This window comes from Zootoca vivipara, chromosome Z1, assembly GCF_965207765.1.
Source record: "Zootoca vivipara chromosome Z1, rZooViv2.hap1.1, whole genome shotgun sequence".
NCBI classification, from domain to species: Eukaryota; Metazoa; Chordata; class Lepidosauria; order Squamata; family Lacertidae; genus Zootoca; species Zootoca vivipara.
The window spans coordinates 3,220,853-3,235,907 of record NC_142583.1 but is presented as its reverse complement, the minus strand read 5'-3'; the positions used below and the strand labels follow the sequence as shown (position 1 = coordinate 3,235,907).

At 42.5% G+C, this 15,055-nt stretch overlaps 1 long non-coding RNA gene across 1 annotated transcript in view; it reads left to right on the top strand.

The window, feature by feature from the left end:
• The window catches only part of LOC148687260 (uncharacterized), a 53,621-nt gene extending 44,223 nt beyond the window's left edge, over positions 1–9,398 (top strand). The window contains exon 3 of the long non-coding RNA XR_015946936.1: positions 7,970–9,398. This is a non-coding gene — a long non-coding RNA (uncharacterized LOC148687260). The remainder of the gene's footprint in view (positions 1–7,969) is intronic.
• The last annotated feature ends 5,657 nt before the right edge of the window (positions 9,399–15,055 follow it).

Genomic DNA, 15,055 nt, shown 5'->3' with positions numbered 1-15,055 from the left:
GTGTTAAACTTAAGCCAATATACATGAATGGGCCATACTATGATTTGGAAATTATGGGTTCTGAGTCCTACTCAGAGCAGACCTATTACAATTAATAAACATGACTGACATGTCCATTAATTTCAATGGGTCTACCCTGGGTAGCTCTTAGCTGACACTGGGAGGCGTGTTTCCATTTGGGGTGAGAAAAAGACGCCAAAACGAGCCTGATTACCATATTTTTCACTCCATAAGACGCACCTGACCAAAAGATGCACCTAATTTTTAGAGGAGGAATGGGGGAAAGCCCTGTTTTTTTGGGATCAGCTCAAAGTTGTGCAGCTTCTTGCAGCTTCTTTTGCAAATGGGAAAAGCCCCGTTTGGGGGGGATCAGCTCACAGTTGTGCAGCTTTTTTGCAAAGGGGGAAAGCTCCATTTTTTGAGGATCAGCTCAAAGTTGCTGAGCTTACCTTGCAAAGGAAAAAAAAACCCTGTTTTGTGGGGTTCAACTCACAGTTCTGCATTTTCTTTAGGAAAGGAAAGGGAGCTATTTCTACAGTTTCCAAACAGATAATCTAATCAGCCAGTCACATGTCGCTGCAGCCTCTCTCTGCAGAACATTCGACAATGGAGGCCTGGGCAAGGGGGCGGGGCCTGGAAGGGAGCTAGCACCCCTTATCTCCCTCCCCATCTCTTGCAATCAGCTGCTGAGCGGGTTCCTTTCAACTCCCTGTTTCCCTCTTGTTAGCCTTTAGTTCTTCCTTAAAAAAAAAAGCACAATCTGCTTTTTGCCCCTGGGCAATCTGGCTCCCGGGACCATGCATTCACTCCATAAGACACACAGACAAGCCCTCTTACTTTTTAGGAGGAAAAAAAGTGCGTCTTATGGAGCGAAAAATAGGGTATCTTATTATTTTGCCCACACACAGAGTTGATGCTGACAGTCCCAGATTTACAGAAGGTGTCCCGGTTTCTGATTTGATCCCAGAATGTCCTGCTTTTCCTGAGGATGTCCCTATTTTCATCGGATAAATGCAAGAGGGTATGTTGTTTGCCATTCATTTTTGCTCGTTGACTGGTGCAGCCCACTTTTTGGACTATGAGATCTGATACTTGTCACAAAGAATAAAACCCTTTTCAGGCATTCAGGATGTGTACCGTGTTTCTCCAAAAATAAGACACTGTCTTATATTTATTTTTCCTCAAAAAAAAACACGGTGGCTTATTTTCAGGGGATGTCTTCTTTTTTTATATTAAGTATGCCTATCACTATGGCTTATTTTCAGGGTATGGCTTATTTTCATAGAAACACGGCATATTTTGAAGGTGTGAAGGCTGCGTGTCAGAATGTGCTGGTAGGTTGAGCTCCCACTTGTACAGTGAAAGATGTAAAGATGACTCCAGGACTTTCCCACTTCTGAATGCCTAAACACGGCTTGCAAACCAAAGCAGTATGGAATGGTGCATCTAGACACATCAAAAGAGCACTTCAGAAAAATGCATTGTAACCTTTATAATGAGAAATCGAGTTTGCCAAAACCGAACTCCACAGCACTATCTGGTGTCACATATAAAACGCATATAAAACACTTTTTCTTTTGTTTCTAACTGAGTCCCAAATATTGTAAATCTCCGTGCCCACCAGTGAGGGTATCCCACAATGACTGCAAGATTAAAACTGCATTCCTATGCACACTTACCTGAGAGAAGGTGTCATTAAACTCTGCAGTGTTAATTTTTGAGTTGACAGGTACAGAACCACACTTTCAAGGTTGCAATCCTATGCCCAGTTACCTTGAAGTAAGTCCCATTGAACACTTACTTCTGAGTATAGATGCATAGGGTTGTGCTGAAAAAAATGATTGTCGGAATCCAGGAAATTAATCACATGACTGAAAATCATTTAGAAATGACTTGTCATGAGGTGTGTTGCTGTCATAAGAGGAAGGCCTTTCAAGATAATTGATGCATAATCTCACACACAATGGGAAGTCTCATATGAAAACCACTTTTCTATCTTTCTGGAAAACATGATTAACACCTGTGACACCACTCTGCCCTGACCTGAAAAACAATGAGGATGAGTAAAAGATTTTGAAAATTATCAACCTGAATCTCCAGAATCCAAAGAGTGGTGCTGGTGCGGATCAGATCTTTTTCACAGATAAGTGTCTTCTGAGGCACCTTGGCTCTGGCTCAGTTAAAAACATTTTGGGTCTAAAAAGAGACACCTGCATTTAGCATCTCTGATCTAATTGCCATAACGATAATGTACCTGGTTACCCTCGTGACTAGCCTAACAGGCCAAGGGTCTATCTATCCTGTGTGGCAGGACTTTGTGGCAGTGACATTGCCTTTTGACATGCAACTGGTTTTGAAGTGTATTTGAAACTGGAGAACTTCCTGCTTCCCTTCTTGATTAAGATTCTATTCTATTTTATTTTTTGGTGGTGAGGTTCTTTTCTTTTCCCTGAGCATATTGTTTTGCTGCTGGCAAGTCACCAACCATTTCTTTGTTGTGCTAATTGCTGCTGGTGAATAAGCTAGAATGGTTGCTAAAGCTTTCTGTATTATTACCCATGGAAAATGCATTCTTCCTTTGGATTCTTCCTTTGCAGTGAGAGAGGTGGGGTGGGGTTGGAGAGACTATGCTATTTAGTGTGAGGGGCTCCATAACTTTCTGGAGAAAGCCAGTTATTATAATATCAGTTTCAACACACGAGGACACTTTTTCGGGGGGGGGGCTCTCTCTATGTTCTCTTACATGTGCACCCCTCCTTTCAGAAGTCTATAGCAACAAGAAAACAGTAGTGTGCTCTGTTGTTTTGTGAGATAAACCCAACTTACCAAAAGCAATGTGCAATTGTCCCAAAGGTAGTGATGTAAGAAAACTAGGAGGTCACAGTTATAGTTGCTGGGAGTTAAAGCTGTGGAGATGTAAACAAGGCAAAACAACCCAACTTCTCCAATCAAGCAAAACAAAAGTGAACATTCCTTTTTGCCCTTTGCTTGGTCCCAGCTCCTGCCAAACTAGCAGTTCGAAAGCACGTCAAAGTGCAAGTAGATAAATAAGTACTGCTCCGGCGGGAAGGTAAACAGTGTTTCCGTGTGCTGCTCTGGTTTGCCAGAAGCGGCTTTGCCATGCTGGCCAAATGACCTGGAAGTTGTATGCCGGCTCCCTCAGCCAATAAAGCGAGATGAGCGCCGCAACCCCAGAGTCGGTCACGACTGGACCTAATGGTCAGGGGTCCCTTTACCTTTTAATCTGATTCTGGGACCTCTTGTATGTGAAACCAAAGCTGTTCTACAAGAGATTGATTAGGCTGCTTCTGCAGCCAATGTGCTTCAGACTGGAAGTGATTGTAAATGCAAGGGGTGTGTAGCTGCTCTGTGCTGGGGCAAAAAAATATAAGGCAAATCAGGTTGGTTTTTATCCCTTCAGAGTCAAACCATGATGTCAGCAAAGCATCCTGCAAAAGTTCAAGAGCTCCACAAAGCCTTGTGCTGCTCTGTCACTGTTTTTTCCGAACTCCCCAGTTTTCTGTTCACTATTATCTCAGGTTGTTTTTTCCCCTATGCGGCTATTCGCTTAGAAATGAAGATCCCCTCAGTGGAGTTAGTTTTATGGAGGCGAGTTTTGATTTATTGGATATCCCTATGGCATAAACTCCCGAACCACTATCTCATTCAATGCATGTGGCGGGATGACTTCGCAAATTTGTGGTCAGGAAAAATCCATGCCAAATTGCTGTCCTATGAGATCTCGCCCACTGAATTGCTCAAACTGGATCTAAATGCGGCAAAAAGGTGTATAAATCAAAGGCTGGATGATGCGGAGCTATACCAAAATTTCTTAGCTGGTGGTGGAGTATGCTCGCCATTAAATTTCGGCATAACCCCTATCTACCGTGCTCTGTCCTATTTAACATCCCTTACGGCCGCGTCTCACCGATATGCCTTCATTAAAGGTTTAATGTTTTTCCAACAAACGTGCTGAGACATAGATTTACTAAGGGCCAAGTCTCTTCAATGTGTGCTTGTGAAATTAAAACATCTGAATCTCTACATCATGTTATGTTTATCTGCCTTATGTACAGTTCGGCTCGTGCTAGTATACTAAATTCCATAATCCAGCCTATGGCTGACAGACCAGTTGACCTACAGCTTGCCTGGGTTCTTCAAGATGTGGATCCTTATATTACTCTACAGGTTGCTAAATTCCTAACAGCTGTCCTCTCGTACAAGAGACGGAATGGAATGTTAGCAGATAATTTATAGTTATAAGAATTTTCTATAATGACATCAGATATTGATTTTAGCGTAGTGCCTAAATTTTTAATCATATTCTTAAACTTTTCTTTTTAATTGTTAATATTTGTCCTTGTGAGCTGTGAATTGTGTTATATTATTGTGGCTTGAACGAGTCCGCTGTTTTATTTGATTTATTTTGTTGTGTTTTATGATGGGCGTAAAGCCGAATAAACATCCTTCTCTCCCCTATGTCTCTGTGTTACTCTGTTCTAAGCCCCTGGGCTTTGTATGAAGTGAGGCTGTCTAAATGCTGCTTGCGGGGCACTGAAAAGCTTGGGATGATTTTGTTCAACCAGAGCAGTGAAGTTAAAAAAAAAGTTAAAAGCCTTACTCAACCTTTTTTAAAAAAAATTGTTTGCTGTTCTGCTTGAAAAAATAAATGTCCCGGTACTCTGCTGGCTGTATTACCGTGTTTCTCATATTATAAGACACGTCTTATATTTATTTTTTCCTCAAAAAACACACTATGGCTTATTTTCAAGGGATGTATTATTTTTTTCCTCCTGCCGCGGCCGGCATTGCTGCTGCGCCTATCACTATGTCTTATTTTCGGGGTATGGCTTATATTCCTTGAATGCTTAAAATCCTGCTATGGCTTATTTTATGGGTATGTCTTAAAATATGAGAAACAGGGTAATCACAGCTTCATTTTGTAATGCCTATTGGTTTATGTCCCCTCCTGGCACAGCAAGGACTGAAATCTGGGCTGGAGCTGCAAATGTTTTTCAAAGATGTTCCAGAAAAAATACACACAACACTTGGCCACTTCCAAATTATTTTAAGGGAAGAAAGAGCAAGAGATAAACCCCTACCCCCTCACCCTGAAAATATGAAACTAATAGGAACAGGAAAGTGTTAGCTGGCCTAATAAAGATATTGTCAATATGCAATGCAGAGGAAAGTGTTGTTGTTGTTTTTTACTTACCCCACAAAAGCTCCTGGACCTGCAATGTGGCAGATTTAATCTACTCCGGATGAAGCCATATGCCTGCAAATTTTATCTGCTTCTGCCAACAGGGGGGAAAATATAGCTGTTTTTAAGCTTAAAACTCCCTATAATGTGAATGGAAACACAGAGCTTCATTTAATACAGAATGGCTTGGAACTTCAATTAGAGATCAAAGAGCAAATCAGAAACAGGTTGCCCCCCCCCAATCATCTTGAGAAGATGGTGCAAGTAAAGATATAGCTCAGCTGAAAGTTGTTTTGTTTTGTTTTTGTAATCACTGGCACTTTTAAAGCATGCTGCCTTTTCAACTGCTGCAATTGGTGCTCACTTCCTGGTAGATCAAGAGGTGAGGAACTGGATCTGAGTGGTGGACCAGATCCGTATCTCCCCTATCCCTACATGGGCCCAACTGTGGGGGGCATGACCACTTGCCAAGCAACTGATGTCCCAGTAACATCAGGTGATGTGGTGCTCTGAAGTGCTCACTATCACCTAATCAGCAAGGCTTCAAAGCGCAGTGCCGGGCTCTTTGCAAGCCTTGTGCTCTGCTTTCAAGTCCCAACCAGCAGCTGATCACAGGTTCTTCGGAAGCTTGTGAAGTCCCCCTGACCAAATTACTGGTACTTCAAATGCTCCTTTTGGCCTGACTGAGCTTCATTTTTACTCGCCCATACCTGATGTCATATGGTGATTGGTAATTGGAAAACCTGGGGGGCTTTGTATTATATTGTGCCCCTGGCGAATCTGAAAAAAAAGACAGACAAATAACAGCCACTAAAAGAAATCATTTCTCTCACTCTCTCTGAGTGTGTGTGTGTGTGTGTGTGTGTGTGTAGCTAAAGTACCATAACTGCCGCAGTAGCTTCTAATTGTTTTTGCACATGTTTATTCAAAGCAATGCCTTTTAAAAAAGCACCAAAATCTCTTTATAGCTAAAACTGACGTCAAAGACATCTCATAACAGAAAATATGGAAGGAAATTTCCCCACTAATAAGAAATCCTATGTCTGTGCAGCTTCATAATGCATATTTGTTTAGTTGAGTGATTATCCAAAGCAACTAGGCTAACAACTTGTCAGATGTCATTAGAGTTGTGTTTTTTGTGTTGTTGTTTTTACTACACTGTTTTCTTTGGTAGCCATGCAAAGGCACCTAAAATCACATGTGATCTAAAAAGAGAGACCATTGTGTCTGGAACTCGGGATGTGCTGTTTTTCTACCATGGTGCCAGCAAATTTTGTTTATTCTGAAGTCAATCGTATTTCATCAGTATTCACAATAAATAAAAATGATGTCAGGATGTTAACACTAGTCTCATCATTCTGTGGGACCAATGAAACTGGTTCCATTCTGTGTAATTAGTCAGGAGACTCAGTAAAGAATAATTAACAAAACTGGCATTCTTAGATGCTGAATGTCCATGTGAAATCTACAGAAAACATTTTCTCCTATAAAATGTGTAGATACTCTTGCAGATTGCAAATACTAGAAAAGTGAACAGTCCCATCTAGATTTGAAGGCTTGTCACAACTTACGTTGCTGCAGAGTAAAGAGCAGCCACAGTCTTTTAGTGTGATATGGTGGGATTTAATTTTGCATACCCAGGGCCGGATTTAGGTTTGATGAGGCCCTAAGCCTCAATAATGGGACCCTTTATATGTCCAGCTGTCCTTTGTCAACAACAAATTGTCGCTGTTTTTTTGTGTTGAATATATGCTATATGGTAATTTATGGACCTAACAGGTATCTAAAGCCATTTGCACATAACAAAATATGTAGTTATGAAAGTAATTTTGAACTGAAATACAATGAAGAAGAAGTATATTAATACAGTGGACCCTCTGAATATGAACTTAATTCATTCCAGGGGTCCGTACATACCCCCCAAAGTCTGCATCTAGAGGTGCCGCCTCTGTGTATGCGCGCGGTGTGATAGAGCGCTTCTGCACATGTGCACGTGGCGAAACCCAGAAGTATACACTTCCGGGTTTGCCATGTTCACAACCCAAAAGTTACGTTACCCGAAGGTAACGTAACCCGAGGGTCCATTGTAGTGACCCTCAATAAGAACATACAATTAAGAAGTATATTAATAATGATAGTGATATTTTAGGGAGCAGGCTAGCAGGCGGGGCCCATGACTTACATCATAGGAGCCTACACAACACAAAACACTGTTGCTGTATGTAGGTCTCATTTTATTTGTTTTTTATCTTATATTTTGGAAATGTATATCCAGGTTTTTTTCCTTTAATTTTTTTGAGGGCCCCCAAGAGAGTGGGGCCCTAAGCTATAGCTTGTTTAGCTTAAACAGTGGTACCTCAACTTACGAATTTAATCCGTTCCGAACGGACCTTCGTAAGTCGAAAAATTCATAAGTTGAAGCCAATGGGGAATTTTTTATTTAAAAAATCATAAGTCGAAAAATTCCTATCTAAACCGCATCCAAAATGGCGGACGGAACTCTGTTCGTAACTCAAAACATTTGTAAGTCGAGTCATTCATAAGTCGAGGTACCACTGTACGTAAATCCGGCACAGTGCACACCTCTGAATCACACAGATAAGAACATGTGTCGGAAACTGCCAGGGCAATTTGGCTTCAATCTTCTCCTGGTCTTCTATCAAGATCCTGCTCATATTCTTGTATTTGTACTTAATTTTGCCTCTCCTTGATGTAAGAGTTCCTTGTACACAGTGCTAATGCTCGGGCTCCCATGTTTTGTTACAGGAGGAGGGTGATGTTGACCTTATCATAGAATTGTGGAGCTGGAAGGGACCTTGAGGATCATCAAGCCCAACCCCCGGCAATGCAGGAATACGCAGCTGTCCCACGTGAGGATCAAACCTGCAACCTTGGCATCATCAGCAACACGCGTTAACCATATATTCTCTGTTCTCATTGCAATTGAAAGTCCAATTTTATTTTATTTTTTGAAAAACACCAACAAATATGGCGATCTGCCTTTAGAATAGGGTAATGAGAAACTGAATTTCTGGTGAATGTGAATTTAGGCCATCAAAACTAGCACATTGTACCTATCTACCTATCATCTATCTATCATCTATCTATCTATCATCTATCTATCATCTATCTATCTATCTATCATCTATCTATCTATCTATCATCTATCTATATCTACTTCTGTGTCTACAATTCCATCCCTTTGACTGACACTAAGCAGAAAATTTGCTTTTCCCCATAAATTTCATGAGATGGAACAGGAGCCCCCCAGTTCCACTTTCTGAAATAAACACACCAGGCAGGATCAAAACTATCAGAGCACAGTATCTCCAATGTCTAGCCTAGAAGTATGAAACCTGCTCTTCATGTTAAGATATGGCTTCTATTGGTTCTGAAAGCAGGGAAGGATAGCCTCCCCAGTGGCGGAGCTTCATGCTCCGGCACCGGGGGCAGAGAGCAGGCGGGGGCGTGGCTGGCACGCGTTCTGGGGGCATGGTGCGCCAGCCTTAGGGGCGGGGACCATGTTCTGGGGGCGGGGACCACTGCCTGCGAGGGCAGGGTGCCCAGCACGGATGGGGGGCAGCCGCCATGGCGCCCTCGGGATTGCGCTGCCCGGGGCAGAGCGCCCCCATCACCCCTCCCTTCCTATGCCCCTGAGCCTCCCTCATGACTGTGTTGGTGGCCCTTTTCCAATTCTATGATATTCTATGAAACTCCATCAACACCCTGCAATGGAAATGTCCAAGCTATGTGCCTGGTTCATAAAGCAAAAATGGGTATGGAAGCCATGCTGATATTTTCCCTGGTGGATCAGACAATTGCATTTCATGCTTTACAGGGCAAAAGCTCAGCTTTTGTTCAAGAGGGAGTTGCCCAACACCATATTTCATGTGGTTACAGTATGCACACATGAATACATGAAAAAGTTGGGACTTGAGCCCAGGACTGCCAGTTGTCTGCTCATTGGACTAAACTAACTAAAAAAGATCTTACGGGATAAATTGCTTCCTCCCACGTTTGTCCTCCCAGGTTTTGTACTTCCTACTTCCTATTTTGAATGGAGTCTAGCTTCTTTCTGGGCTGAAAAACATTTTGTTCCGTTTTCAGTAACTTCTATTGAATGTTGGTTTCCATTGTTCACTTTGGTATACAAAAATTGCCACTTAGCCTTGGGATAAATGTTATATAAAAGCTTTTTTAGTGTATTCTCTTTTCGTATTTAATTTTTGATCCTATTGCACTTTGCTGTGGAACTGTTGGCAATCTTACTTGCAAAGACAATTACAAGCTGAATGCCTTTTCTTACTTGTGTTGAATAGCAATGGATATTGACCTAGTTCTTGTTCTGAAGCACTGTGAGGGGTGGGGAGACAAGGCACTCTCTCACAGGAACACATCTGGCCTGCATTTCAACTGCTGTGTTCAGGACCATCATCATAAGCTAATTGCTAAACTGCACTTCAGGCTTAGTTGGATGACCTGAATTAATTCACTCTCACCACAGTCCAGCAAAGGCTGGATCTCCACATGGCAGAACAAGTCCCAACATGGCAGAGTGGGACCACTGTAGACCAGGAGAGGGAATCTCATTTTTTGAAAGATCTTATGTATGTATGATGGTGTGTTCTAGTCTTCTATGTGATGTTCCAATTTTCTATTTTCAGGGATTTTTTTGTTTTTAACACAATGCAGAATTCTTCCTTTTTGAGATGCTTTTATTGTTTTTCAGATAACCTTGCCAAAAAGAGTAAAAAAGTATGGTTGCTTATCACCAGCTGGAATCATAGAAGGGTTGGAAGGGACCCCCAAAGTCCATCTAGTTCAACCCCCTACAAATACAGGAATCTCAACTGAAGCATCCATGACAGATGGCCATCCAACGTCTGCTTAAAAACCTCCAAGGAAGGAGAGTGCCCAACCTCTCAAGAGAGTCCATTCCACTGTCAAACAGCTCTTACTGCCAGAAAGTTTTTCCTGATTCTTAGTTGAAATCACCTTTCTTGTAACTTGAAGTCACTGGTTTGTGTCCTTTCCTCAACAGCAGGACACATATTTGAAGATGGCTATCATATCTCCTCTCAGTCTCCTCTTTTCCAGGCTAAATATACCCAGTTCCTTTACCGACTCCTCATAAGGCATGGTTTCCAGATCATTGACCATCTTGGTCACCCTCCTCTGCACACGTTCCAGCTTTTCAACATCCTTCAATTGTGGCGCACAGAACTAGACACAGTATTCTAGGTGTGGTCTGATCAAGGCAGAATAGAGTGGGACTATTACATCCCTTGATCTGGATGCTATACTTCTGTTGATGCAGCCTAGAATAGTGTTAGCTTTTTGCTTTTTTCTATTTGCTGCTGCTGCTGCATCACACTGATGGAGGGGAGTGGCAGTTGTGGTCTGGCATGGCTACAGTGGTGTGGGGTGGTCTTCCAGCCAGGGTGTGGCTGGGATGGGGTGGGGACACTTCCATCCTGCCAGAGTTATCTTTCAACCACTGTCAGGCCTGGAGTCAGGTATAGGTCAGCAACAAAACAATAAATCACCCCAGGCCAGTGAATCCGTCAAGTGGTGGTGAGGGTTCTTGCCAAGCAGTTGACCCAGTCCAATTGGGTCCTGTGCTTGAGGGCATCTGTGCTCCAGTGTCGCTGGTTAACACTCCTTTTCAGCCAGTTTTGTTTCAGGGTTTGATAGCAGCATAGTAGATGCTGTCTCAATTGCAGGAAGATCGCTCTTGAGCTCTGACACCTGGGGGGCCAGAGCCCTTTCCTGTGGGCACTCAAAAGCACACTTTGATGCTGGGGGTACAGGGGTACCTCTGGTTACGAACTTAATTTGTTCCGGAGGTCCGTTCTTAACCTGAAACCGTTCTTAACCTGAGGTACCACTTTAGCTAACAGGGCCTCCTGCTGCCGCTGCGCTGTCAACGCACGATTTCTGTTCTCATCCTGGGGCAAAGTTCTTAACCCAACTACTTCCGGGTTAGCGTTTTGAAGCCTTTAGGTCTCGGGCTGGGGTGAGCCCATACTCCCTTCATGCATGGGAGGAGAATTCTCTGCAGTACCTCATGTCTCTTAAGGAAAGGGGGTGAGCTGCCAATACCATGTCCTGGCCTGCAGCTCAGCAATCACCTTCTTTAGTAAATTCCTCTGCTTCCCCAACTCCTGCGATTACTTTGACGTGCGCAGGCTACTGGAGAGCTGGTCTACGCATCCCCATCTAGCCCCAGATGCCAGGATGCCAATTACGTATGATCTCCTCAAAGGCATAAAGAAAGTTCTGGGCACCATCTTCAGGTTAAAATATGAGACCAAGCTTTTTAGGGTAGTCTCATTTTCAGGTGTGTCACACATGAAAGTGTGGGTCTGTGGCCACAGTATCATGCACTGGGGTAGTTCAATACCATGTCTTCTGACATCTGTAATCAAAAAGGTTTTGACCTATTAAAATCCCAAGTGGGTGTCCTGTGTTTATTGCAATTTCAGCATGCCTTGCTCCCACTGCCCATGGCTTGATTGTGCCTGGACCTACAATGTGTTTATCCCTGTGTTAGTCTGTAGCTTATGGCATCTGTTTTCCACTTTTAACTTTGTTGCAGTAATTCTGCTTCAATCTACCTCAAACATTACAATTTCCCCTGAAGTTAACTGTTGACACAGAATGTACCTTCCTTCTGGCTTTGGAATCCAAGATGTGTCCCAGAGACTTCTTTCAGAAAACGGCATCATATAATCTCCCCCAAAGTTATAATATATTCAATCAGTTGCCAAGGAAAAGGAGTCACGTCAACAGTGTGAAGGACACCATCATAATTACTTCAAAGTACACTGGGCAGCCTTGCCATGGAACAGTTTTGACGTCGGCAATTCTAAAACAAACTCTTCAGGAGCAGTCATCAAGGACCACAGACTAATTAATGGCGGTTTGGCAAAAGTCTTTATCTTGTGGATTTACGTCTTTGAATCTTTTTTTCTTTTTCTTTTGCAAACCATACTGATGGTGTTTTGAGAACATTTGGAAAACAATTCAGGATTCTGACATGCTTCTTAAAATAGCTGTGTGCTGAGCTTGTTTTCACCTCAATCTCGGCAAGATAGACTTCACAACAACTAAACGGGTTGGAACCCATTTAGATAGAAGAAGACTGTTGTTGGCATTCTAGAGAGGGAGCCTGTTGAGATTTTGTCATCACAGGACACACTCATTTTAGAAGGGAAGCTCCCCTTATGGGCAAAGGGAAGTGCCCCTTATGGAGCACAGCACAGCCAAAATTCTGAACCCCTCACTCCAAAGCCTGCTCCAGTCTTTCTCCTGTCACTACTCTTACACACAGTTATAACCACCTGCCTCTCCTCTACCATGCAAAAAAATTGCTTCGTAGTATAGACAAACAACATCTTATGGATTCAATTTGGCTAATTAGCACAGATTCAGAAGCCTGAGATTCAGCTCTCTTCACTGCATGAGAACTTGAGCAATTCATTGAATATCATGAATGTGAATCAATTTTTACTGAAACAACATACTAGTGTTACAGTGTTAAACACATATAAGCTAAGCAAGATGAATAATTTGGGCGCCACAATGGATAACAGTATGTGGACTGTGATGGGATACTTTATATAAATGGTTGTTGTGCTGTCCCCTTGTTATAAAAGTTTCTGCTTCCACAAAGGAACTTCTCTCCTTCCTACACTGTGTATCCTCTAAATCTGTTCCAGAGGTTCCCCTAACCCCCGAGAGCAGATTTCTAAAGTTCCACTGTGGAAGCAGAAATCCTTGCACTAATGGAACAAGCACATTGGATATTGCACGGTTTGGGTATCTCAGCTATCATTTACAATGCCCCCAGCTTTGTTCCAGGGCAGTGTGAGTGTGTGTGTTGGGGGGTGGGGGGTGTGAGTGTGTGTGTTGGGGGTGGGGAGGCATGGCATGGCATGGCATGTAGGAATGATTTTAGGATCGTGTTGGCAAACCACACAAAAGCATAATTAATAGTATTGCACTGGCAGGCCATGCAATACATTAATATAAAAGTACAGGTTTCTGGAAAGAGGTTGAAGGGACATAGCAGGGCAGGAGGTCATGACAGATCCAGGGATAGCTGAGTGGGACTTGTCAGAACTGGAAGAAATGGGTTTGAGCAAGGGAAGCAGGACAGAACCAGAGGGGTCATGCCCAAGTCAGAGAGAGAACAATGGAAAGGTGGTAACGTTCTGGAAAAACACAAAAAGTCACAAGATGGAGAGGAGGGGGATGTTTAAGGAGTAGGCATGTGACAGGGAGAGGTCTGAGGAGTATGTGAGGACCAGGCACTTCCTCTATGGCGGAGTTTTAGGGTGTTGGCAGGATGTGACATACCCAGGAACACCACCTCTCTTGGAGTTGTCCAGCTGTCATTGGATGAAGGTTGTGCTGCCTGTTAATCATTAACTTTGTGACAAATTCTTAATAAAAGGGAGCTCCCGCCTCATTTGGAAGTCGCCTCCCGCAATTTCATCTTGTCATCATGGTTGCGTCATTATTGCTATTGTAGCACCCGCTGCTACAATGGCAGCCATCATCAACAACAAGATGATGGAGAATATTCAAAGAAAATTGTGTAAAGTGGCCTTTTCTAGGGGGCTGGGTAAAAAAAGAGGAAATTTTCCAGCAGCAATCTAGCTTTGGAATCACCATAAATACTGCACTTCATGTTATAACATAACATTACAAGTGGACTGGTTGTTTTTTCAAACTGCAATGACAGATAAAAAAGCAATAGCTTTAAGCAGAGTTGTCATATTCTCCAAAGTTTGAATTTCTGAAAAAGTTTCTATTACACATATTTTAGAAAATATTTTCTCAGAACATCAAAACTGCATCAAGATTCAACACTGCTGAAGTGATTATTGAAAATCATTGTCAAGTGTTTGCGTTGTTTTGGTGCAATTTGGCAATTAGCCAACCTTCTGTTCTCTAGTTCTTTGTTCAGACATGGACATCATCCCAACACACACTATGACCCTGTTGGCAAAACCATGTGACTTGCCACAGCCAATGCTACTAAACAGCAATGAAGGCAAATAAGACATATCACAAAGAGATACAGCTACTGTACTGCCTATCTTTCTCTTCATTGTGGATACAGTGGTTCTCTGACAGGGATTCCCTGTATTAAGGATAATTAGAGCCAGATATGTTACACGCTAAAAAAAAATTAAAACAAGTATGCAGCCATAATCACAGGGGGACAAGTGCTTTCCCCGAGCAGTTACTGAGTCACTATGCCATGACTAGTGGAAGGCCTACGTAATGGCGGTTGATGCTATTGTGGTTGTTGCATGAAGCTATATTTTCATGTAGTTGCTGTGTTTTGTTGTTGTTAATGGTGCAAAGATAGGGAATAGCAACTTCTAGGGCATGTAGAGATGCAGTGACAGCCATCTTAGAACAACTGCCCAGCATTCCACATTTGAGAACCTGAATGGTATGAACGATGTTTTCAGACACTTTCACCAACTGCTCAATATAATCATTTTATGGCATTGCTTCCACAGTTGTGCTGAGTTGACTTCAAGCATTGTTTGGGATGTAACAATTTCAGAAGAAATGCCCTCGGCTGTAACTCGATCTGAAAAAGCAGGATTGTGGAGAGCGCTTCTAAGTCAAAACAGTCAGGCGGGTTAATTCCAGTGTTTCAAAGCACTTCACTCTACTGCTTGATTGAATTGGAAGTGAACAGCAACAACAAGACTATTTAAACTGCAAGATATTTGTTCATGGTTTTTACTACCGTATTTTTCACTCCATTGGACGTACCTGACCATAGGACACACCTAGTTTTTAGAGTAGGAAAACAAGAATTTTTTT